General features: G+C 38.6%; 1 long non-coding RNA gene across 1 annotated transcript in view; it reads left to right on the top strand.

The window, feature by feature from the left end:
- The first annotated feature begins 229 nt into the window (after window positions 1-229).
- LOC148189683 (uncharacterized) overlaps window positions 230-10,416 on the top strand; it is a 69,505-nt gene continuing 59,318 nt past the window's right edge. Inside the window, exons 1-3 of the long non-coding RNA XR_015776368.1 lie at window positions 230-506; window positions 655-714; window positions 3,527-3,630. This is a non-coding gene — a long non-coding RNA (uncharacterized LOC148189683). The remainder of the gene's footprint in view (window positions 507-654; window positions 715-3,526; window positions 3,631-10,416) is intronic.

The raw sequence follows: 10,416 nt of genomic DNA, 5'->3' as shown, positions 1-10,416 counted from the left end.
GGCTACCACTGACGTACTAAAAGATCTTTAAATGAACACATTATTCTAAGAAGTCGCTCTTATAATAATTAATTGTATAAAGACGTCAAATGACAAACAAAGGCTTCGGGTATGCGACTAACACCGCCCCTCCAGGTGAGTTTCGGCGTACGCTGTGTGAGGTTTCAAGCGCTCTCTTCAAAATAAACCGTCAGACCACCTACTGCGCATGTCAGAGCGCGATGGACGAATCTGCTACCTGCCAGGTAGCACATCGTTTTTACCGGTTATAGCGTTAATATTTAAATTTGAAAAACTCAAGGGAAGTTACACACAAAAAAATGACTTGCTTTTTTTCTGGGTCACGTTGTTAGGTCTAGCCTAATATTTTTGGGGGGTGAAAACACACAGAAATAGTCTATTTTTTAGTTATGTTATGCAGTACCGTGCGTTGACGCTAGCTAGTATCGGCTAGTTGTAACATTAAATTTTATTCAAACATCGCTGTGGAGCTACGAGTGTCACCTGTAAGTTATATTATTTAACTGCATTACATCCATAGACTGTGCACTGTGCGTCATTTTAATGCGTAACATTACACCTTGAAATATCAGTTTCAGTGTAGTTTGGTATTATTTTGAACGTTTTTTCCTCATTTCCTCCCTCCTTATCCAGGTCACGGACTGGCTAACATATATCTATGGTGATGTTTTGACCAGCATGGTGACACAAGAGGTGAGTGCAGCTTTTGATACCTTTTTTAGGGGGAGATTTGTTTTTTGTTGTTACCTCAGATAGTATAATATACCCCTGAGAAGATTGTGTGTGTGCGTCAATTTTGGTGAAATAGGGTCGTTTTATTTCAACAGCAACAAAGTAACAGTGTGTTAGATTTAGTGAAATCTTGTGGTGAGGATTGCAATCAGGAAATATTTCCTTCAGTGGTCATTTTTCAGGAGGCTTTTTAGGAGGAGCCGAATTATAAGCAGAACAAAGAGACCAGGTCATAAAAACAATTAAAAACACACACAAAAAAAGCGGTTTCACGTTAGAAATAAGTGATTTTATGATGTTGTTTGTCATGTTGCTGCTCGCCCAGCACCTGCTAATGTGTGCTCAGCTATTTACCCCGATAACTAAAGATACAGACATACAGGAGGTGTTTACTGGGAGCCAGATTATCAGCAGATGTCTTTTTCTGTCCAAAACAAACAGACTTAATTACATTTACTGTCATTTGTTGTACTAGAGGGCTATTTGTGTTGCAGGAAATGTAAAAACAGGAAAAACACATCAAGCGACAAACAATATGACACAAACAAATAATATTTCACATTAGTCTCTACACAGGGTGACATGCACCAATGAACATTTAAGCTGCACAGAAGCAGATTAATAAGCTACAAGACCCCAGTGATTTACACTGGTAAAAACACTGAATAAAGCAGTTTAACATAAAAAAATACAAATAAAAATCTGCATCAGAAGCTCTCGTTATAGAGAGCCTGTTAACTACAGTGGCCGATGCAAAGACTCAAATGGCCCTATTTAGAGCCGGTGTTTGGTTTGTTTGTTCTGGCTGACTGTGGAAACACAGTGGTGCAACATGCGGCAGACTCTGTAGACATGGACCTGCTCTATATTTAGATAAAAATACACATATACACACATAAAAACACACTGACTCTTTTTTCAGGTAGTTATACACTATAGAAAGAATAATTATTATTATTATTATTTTTTTTTCCATTTTGCCAATATATCCTCCTAAATCCTACAATGAAATGTTTCTGCACATCCTGCAAAACTTGGAAATCTGTAATCTGTAAACGCCTTTCAGACGTGAAAAAGCACAGTTTCTGCTAGAGGGAAGAATGCTGAGTAGATGTAAAGTTGTATGTATGAGTGTGACTCATGTGGTGGAAGAAACAAACAGAGGTGCTCTGGTACTTGCAAAGCTACTTTGCTGACCTTAATATTTTGTTTGAGTTATTATAATTCAACTTGGTTGGTTTTATTAGTAGTTCCCCCTGCACTTTAGATTGTTTACTAAAGGGGTTCCTGCAGATCCTTAAAGAGTCTTAAATGGCATTTAATTCATTAATCTAAAATATGGCCTTAACTGTTATTAAAAAGTCTGAAATTGATCTTTCAAAAATCTTAAAATTGCTAAAAAAAATGGTAGGAAGGATATCAGGGAGAGGGTGCTTTGCATGGGAAAGTATTGAATATATATTTTATTGACAACCTGCCTAACTTTGTGTTGCATGGCCTGCCTGTGTTTTAGTGCATACAAACATAGTGCTAACCTGTAACTGCATCTTTTAACATCTTATTAAGGGGCTACGTTATGGCTCTTGTATTTTATCTCTGCTTCTGTCTGTTGCTGTTTCTTGGCGCTGTTGCTGCTCTGCATGTTATGCCTAATGTGTGTTGTTACTTTATGGTGCGTGCATGAAGCAGTTTGTGCTAAAAGCTACATGTTGTTGATTCGTGTTGCGTGCATGGCTATGTGCTACAAGTCACTGTTTTTGTTTTGCACTGTTGTCCTGCTGTTTCTTGTTACTTCACATGGCTTGTGTTCTGTCTTTAGAGTCCCTGTTTGTTGTAGATCTTGCTGTCTTTGTGGTGTCCTGCTGCTGTTGTTATGTGAATATGCTCTTTTTACAGGTTTCAAAACATTTTGCCAAAGGACTACAGTTGAAAATTAGCTTGATGTCTAACATTGGCACTTTTACACAAATGTTAATTAATGTGTTTTGCTCTTATAAATAAAATAAATGGAGTAAAACTGAAGTTAAAGGAAGTGAGGAGCTCAGAGTAGAGCAACTGCTCCTTTGCGTGGAAAGGGTCCACCTGAGGTGTTTTGGGCATCTGATCAGGATGCCTCCTGGGCACCTCCTGTGAGAGATGTTCCAGGTAGGAGGCCCGAGAGCAACTGTATATATCATCTGGCCTGCGAACCCCCGAGAAGGGGCTGTAAGGCGTTGCCAGTGAGATTGACGTCTGAAGTAGTATCAGCCTGATCCCGGCTCCGGATAAGCAGATGAAAATGGATGGATGGATGAACACAGAATACTAATAGATTTCACTAATAGAATAGGATCTGTCCTTCTCCTTAACCAGTCATTCACAGAAGTCATTTTCAAGGATGACAAGTAAATTTCTTAGTTTAACTAATTAAAAAAAAAAAAAGTCCAGGCCTTCAAGAGTGGGCAACACCCTGGACACACTACAGTGAGAGGTGTGTGAGTGTCGCAAAACCTATTGTGTATTTTTTCGCATGTGTTACCAGGTTAGAGCTCATTTATGCTCCAAGTCAGATAGGTAACTTTTAGGGAGCACAGTGAAAGTTATTATAACTATAAAAGAAAGCTTGGGAATATGATGTCCCTTACATCAACCTAAGTGCAGCTCATTCACTTGACTGCTTGTTAATTCATTCAGAGTGCTTTGCAATCTTCCTTCAACAGTCATTTGTTGAGTTTTGACAGTTGTACTGAATGTGAATGTGCTGTTCTTACAGTATGCTGTTATGTTGTTACAGGGCACCGCTCGCTGGAAGATGTTTTTGTGATTTTAACAAAATGTCCTGCAGCACCAGAAGTCACCTAAAGAAAGATCTTCATCAGCCAGGCTGTGTGAGATAAGGTAAGAGTTTTTTACAAAATCAGTAAATGCACTGAAAAGCAAATATCAAGTTTCAATTGGTTATTTATTTTTCTTTTGTTTTTCATGGTTTTTAGTCGTGCATTTTTTCCGGCTTTGCACTTGATGTAATTTCTCTAACCCTGAGGGCAGACTAGCAGACACAAGCGTCTGTGTTGGTGCTTTCATTGTGTTGCATCAGGAGAGATCCCATTTTACATTTTTCTAGCTGCTAATCTACATTTGTGCTTTACCAACTCCACAGTTGGCCACATTAAGTAGTCAAAATAATCACATCGCACATTGCATTAGTATAAGTTTAAACCAGCTCATGCAACACAATGCATAATGCATTTTAAATTGTTTAGCAGGGAGTCTGGATTGCTTTAGGATTTAGTATTGCTTTTGAATTTTTTTCTGCTAATATTCCCCTTCATTTATTGTATTTTTGATCTTCCTCCTTTCCATCTGTGGGATAATGATAAACTTCTAAAAATATTTGGTTTTTGTATTCTGAATGGCTCTGTTAAAGCATATTACGTTTAGTCTAGAATCAGATACTTCTGTTAGTACACTTCTTTGTAGCACACTGTACAATTTGTACTTACATGTGTATTGAGTGAATTTTGACACCATTTTTACACATTTGGTGGTCCCTTACCCTCCACCAGTTAGCTACAGTGGGGACCTATAAGGGGGGGGTTTGTCCGTTATAAGTATGAATGGGCATGAGTACTCAAGTATTTGTTCGGATGTTAGTATTCGTCCAACATTTAGAGTATTCTCTGCCACCCTTTCCACACATATAAAGTTTTCACTATTTAAAAGAGTAAAGTCTTATTTTAATAAAGAGCTGTTTGCAGTATTTTATTTCACTCAGCGCCTCCTTGCGCTGCTGTTTTGGATGCCGTTTATTGTATAGTTATTTTGCCGATGTATTTTCAGCAGTTGAATCTGCCGAAGTATTAAGCATTGTTGGCTGGTTGGACAAGAGGTTTGTTTTAGTTTTTTGTCTATTACCCAAGGCTGTATAATTTGATGGCCTGAGTCATCATGCGCATCATGTCCTCTTGGTGAATAAAATAAATAAATAAATAGCAGCCCACCAACAAGTAACCAAGAGTGTGAGTGGCCGTTCCAAATTTGGAGTAAAAAAAACTTACACCCCTGAACTGAGCTGCATTTAAGCCCAAGAAAATCCACATCTACTCAAAGCCTCTTTATCCAAATACAGTTTGTCACCTGCACTCTGCACAACCCCTCATTTATTTTGAAAGTCTACCAGGAGATGTGAAATAAAAGTCACAGGCGCAGAAACGTTTGCACAAAATCTCTTGTTTGGATCAGGAGGCCAGTTCTGTTATTTCCTGCATGTCTGTGTGTTGTGTTTATGTTTACTCTGTCGCCAAAGATTTGATCGTTTACAAGATTTATGGATCCCTTAATGGCCTGAACAAAAAAGCACCAGCCCCTGTAGATTTCTGTAATGATGACAAAAAAACTCAAATGTGGCAGCATTTTTAGGAATGAGGTTTCATGCCATCTTAAGGCAGAGAGATGTCATCCATCACTCAGTCTCTTGATATTTCATCATTTTGTTTAGAGTGCAGCACAGAGCTGTGAGTCGCTCCTGGAGGGGATAAACACTAACAACAAAAATGTGTTTTACTCTTCTCAGGGCCTCTGCTAATTGGCTACAAATCAGTGCATTCAGAATTTAACTATTTAATGTGAATGGACCAAAAAAGATGAGCAGAATAAACATCGCAATCTGTGGAGGATAAATTGTTAATTGTAATTGTCGGTCGAGAAAAATGAATTCAATTAATTTGTTTTCAAATAATAATATTATTAAATGTATATATAGAGTGCTTTTAAGGTACTTAGATATTTTACAGATGTAAAAAAAAATCCTAAAATAGAATACACTAAGATACACAATGAAATAAACACAACTTTAAAGTCACATGACATTATTTACACATTAAAAACCCGACATTTAAGGTTGCAGTAATGTCCGTTCATCATTTGTAGTTTAAGTATTGCATTTGCAAATGTTGTGATGTCATTTCCTTCTTAAAAAAATATTAGTTATCTTTTCATGGTTTCTTATCTTCCAAAGACGGCTCAGTTTTAGCATGTGGAGTTGTGACAAGGCATACATCCAAGAACTGTACGATATCTGAAAAAAGAAAAGACCCTCTAAAGCAGTCAAAAATATTGAAGTTCTCTGAAAGAGCTGAACACCATAGACCTGGAATAATACCAGAATTATAGCAGATCTCTGTGGAGACTTGGTAAGACATCTGAAGCTCAAGAAAATTTTACAATATCACACATAAGATGAAAGACTGGGTAATCATCTTCCAGCAACTGCTGCAACAGAAATGTATTTTAATTTTGTCCATACTTGTATGGTTATTTGACAAAGTGATGTGATTCTGTGATGAGTTTTTTTTTATTTTTTTTTTTATAGATATTTAATGAAATGTTCATATTTTTTATATATTTCTTTAAAGTGCAGCTGTGGCTCATGGGGTAGAGCTAATCGTACTGTTGGCAGTTCGATTCCCGGCTCCTCCAGTCCACATGTTTAAGTACCTTTCGGCAAGATACTGAACCCTAAATTACTCACAATGGCTGTTCACATCTGTGCTTGAAGTACTTGAAGTACTTGAATTTGACACTCAGAAATTTAAGTAGAATACTGTGAAAATCTGACATTTTTTAACTTAGTCCTTAAAAAGGTACTTGAATATGATTGCAGAGAACAGAAAAATATTCTATTTTATTAAAAGTTTTAGATAAAAGTTTCAAACTAGGAGGCCAAGAGCAGCAGTGCTTGAATTTATTTTCTGATGTATGAGCTCAGACTGGAATGGGTTGATTAACACCAGTAAATAGTCGGCACCAGTATGTTTTGCTACCCTGCAAAATACTCACAGCGGAGCAGCGTCACGAGCTGTAATTTGTCTGTTAATAAGAATAAGCAGTGGTGCATGTCTGACTCTTGTGGAAAGGAATTTCTTCGTTGAAAATAAAACAAAAGATGCATGAAAAAGTACTTAAAAGTCTTTGAGTTCAACTTGCTGTCCCCTGTCTGTATGAACCCTGTTCAGAATTGAATTGGACCTTGTCGGCCACCTGTGTGTGTGTGTGTGTGTGTGAATGGGTGAATGTTTCTCGTAGTGTGAGAGCGCTTTAAGTAGTTTATCAACTAGAAAAGCACTGTACACATGCAGGTCCATTTACCATAGCTCTCAATTCTATTTGTTGATAATGCAAATCACCCAAGAAGCAGTACTGGAATAGAAAACATAAGTTATTCACATATAGTTCTTATTCTCCCAGTGTCAGCCATTAAAGAAATCACAGCAAACTGGTTAAAATCAGCTGTACCAACATTGCAGTCATGGGTAGAGCCTTTGTGGCTGTTCCATAATAGGGAATAAATAATACATAACTTGAGGCTTCAGAGGAAATCTTTCTTGATAAGGTGGATGGAATCAGCTTGGCTGTAAATATGTGTTATGCTTGTGTCAGTAGTTAATATTGTGATGATTTTGTGTTGCCTCGAAGCCTGTCCTGTTTCCTTAGGAAATATTCTTTTGGCTGCCAACACATCCCGGCTGCTTCGTGTTTAAGCGTCTCTGGAGCTTTGATGGTTTTAGCGCCTCATTTGACAGGATTTCACCACATTTAACACACTGTGCTCTCAGCTCAGCATCTCCGCCTGCCATTATACATATCCAAATGTAATGTATTCAGAGTCCTCACTTCACACTTTGGAGCTTTTACTGACTTGGGGTTTCTCTAATCACATTTATATATCAAAAAGCGTCCTTTTGTGTCACTGCGTTCAGTGGAACATTAGCCAGCTAACAGTGGCAAAACTATAGACGATAAAGATAATGGACTCAGCTACTGTGACATCAATTATTAGTTTGTCAGCTCCTGTTGTGAAGCCTTGAGTTTGGCATTTTTTACACAGTTTTGTACATGATTTGAACATCTTCTCTGCAGTCTGTTGTACGTAGTGTCTGTAGTCACCAACAAAGTGAAGAAGCGTGCATTGATTTTTGATTTGCAGGACAGGTGAGAGCAGGTCAAGGTGGCTCTCCTGGACAGCAGAAAATAATCACACAAGTCACAGGTTTTTTGCTCTGGGGAGAAAGCCCCACTGTGCTTCACGTCAGGTCAGATAATAAGTCCAGAAGGTGGCATAAATTTCAAAAGGACATCTGTGAGGGTCAGGAAAGTGGCAGCACAAAGTTGGGCATTTTTTGAAGAGTGCAGTTTATGTGAAGGGCTGCGATTAGTGCTTGCTGTGCCCTTTTTTTCAGCTGGGCCATTTTGTAATTTCTCACAGGGTTCTGACCTGGCACCCCTCGAAAAAACTACTTCCAGTTTACCAATTTTGGGAACAGTGAACAATCTTTCAGTGTCCAGCCTCACGAATTGACCAGAAGCACAGATGACTTTACTCGTTATCTACATCAGTAATGTGTAAATGGAAAATTCATTCTCCTTTCATCTCCGTTAAGGCACACTGGAGTCTTTCAGTGAAAATGATGGTGGATTTATGTCTGATGTTTATCTGTATGCCGAGACTTGATGTCTAGTCAAGTCAAGTCAATTTTATTTATAAAGCCCATTATCACAGATCACAATTTTCCTCAAAGGGCTTTACAGCATACAGCATCCCTCTGTCCTTAGACCCTCACAAGCCTGAGAAAAAACTCCCCAAAAAAGCCCTATAATGGGGGGAAAAAGTCCACAGTATATACCCTCACAAACAAGTATTGTGTGTCCTTAATGTTGAAATAAAGATACTAATCTTAAGCTCAAGATGGCAATCTTATTCAGTGTTTTGTTTTGTAATTTAAACACTGATGACTGGTCTTTTGATTCGCAACTAAAATCATTCGCAGAGTTTTAAAACTTCCATAGAAATAACTTCTCTTAATGCACCAATACAATCTCTTATTCACTTCCGTAGTTGAATATGTTCCTGTCATAGTTTTGCCAAAATGAAAAGGTGGCCTTGGATCATGACAAATGTCCCATCCTTTGATAGGATGATGAAAGGCATAATTCCTTCTGGGGCTACACCTAACGATTATTTTTTTTTATCAATTAATCTATCGATTATTTTTATTTAATTTGAGGTAAAAGAAACATCTTTGTATTTCCTCATCTCTGTGACAGAGAGATACTTTGAACTGCAGTATGAAGTGGTATAGAGTCAACGTGAGCATCACACGTAAAAAAACGGCGAGTCACCGTTTCTCTAGATGTGCTGCAGCTGACACGCAGCTCACATGCGTCTGACAAGCGCTGCTCTGGCGAGCAGTGTGCACGCTCTAACTTGATACAGGAGCGCCGAAACAAAAACAACACGCGTGGCGCTGCTCACGCTCTCATGACGCGCGCTGTGTGAAACGATGTGATGCGTCAACGCACGTTACGTGAATCGACATGATTACGTCGATTACGCTAATGTGTCGCTGCAGTCCTAATTTCTTCTCTTCAAACTGAATGACATCTTTTTTCAAACTGAGCTGGTTTCATTCTAGTCAAGTTATTTTCCAGAGTTGTTGGTGCTCTGGCTGAGGTCTTATATTTTTGTCAGTCTCTTAGTGGTTGTAGAAGGATTTCTTTTCAGAAATTGTACCAAATTGCAGTGAGTTGCACGGATGTTTCTGGCTGACAGGTTGGATTATTTCTTGGTTTGATTATTTTCTGGCCATTGTTAGAATAATATGTGTCTGAAACTTTTTTTTTCTTTTGAATAACGTGTTTATGAGGCTTATCCCGGTTATGATTATATTCAAGATATAGTGTTAGATGAGCAGAGAGGAATCAGGCTATTCAATATTCCCCATAAACATCTATGTAACAATATATATTTCAAAAATGTGCCATATGAATAGTCTAGATCCAAAAATAGAAAATCAGTTTGTGGCAGCAGATGTTTTGACCATGCTGCCATGAATAAATGAATGTGTGGGAAACCCTGTGTAGGATATAAGACCATTTTTTGTGAGTATGTGAGTCAAAATTCATGTGGTCGCATTTTAGTGCATGACGCAGACTGAAGTCTCTACTAACAGTGACTAAGTGACAGCTGACTCATATGCAGGTTAACTGTGCAATTTGGCAGGTGTGTGTCTATAAGTCTAGTATATGACAGGTCTGTATTGTCGCTGCGCGGCATTTTTATTAACTACAATCATATGGTCGCATCTCTAGCTGCTTCCAGGAGCTGTCTTAAGATACTGAACCCCAAATAGCTCTTGATACTGTGCCATTGGAGTGTGAGTGTGTCTGAGTGGTTACTGAGTAGCAGGTGGCACCTTGTACAGTAGCCTTGGCCATCAGTGTGTGAATGGGTGAATGTGACACGTGTGAAAGTGATTTTAGTGGTTGGGAGACTAGAAAAGTGCTATACAAGTGCAGTCCATTAAACTTTTACCTCATGGTAGCAGCATCCTGGAGCATAAACGGCTGACGTAGAAGGATACCGAAAATGTCATAAGTAGACGACAAAGCGGCACCATGTGACGAGTTGGGGTCAGAATGTGTTGGTTTGACGCAGCTTTGCTCAATAACTAGAGCAGCTCCAGTCTGCGTTATCTTTGAAGGGTGATTGTCTGATACGTCAGCACCTAGTTTTCCTCTCCTTTGGATGTGTGCGGTGCTTGAACTTTTCTCTATTACCTTTGTCGTCTGCGGCATGGCAGCCTTCAGTGTTAACAGGCTATTATTCATGCCGTAGAACCATTCAGA

Source organism: Plectropomus leopardus, chromosome 4 (assembly GCF_026936395.1).
Source record: "Plectropomus leopardus strain MGB_pleo_1.0 chromosome 4, ASM2693639v1, whole genome shotgun sequence".
Lineage (NCBI taxonomy): Eukaryota > Metazoa > Chordata > Actinopteri > Perciformes > Serranidae > Plectropomus > Plectropomus leopardus.
The sequence above is the reverse complement of the archived record's forward strand: the minus strand, read 5'-3'. Positions and strand labels throughout refer to the sequence as shown.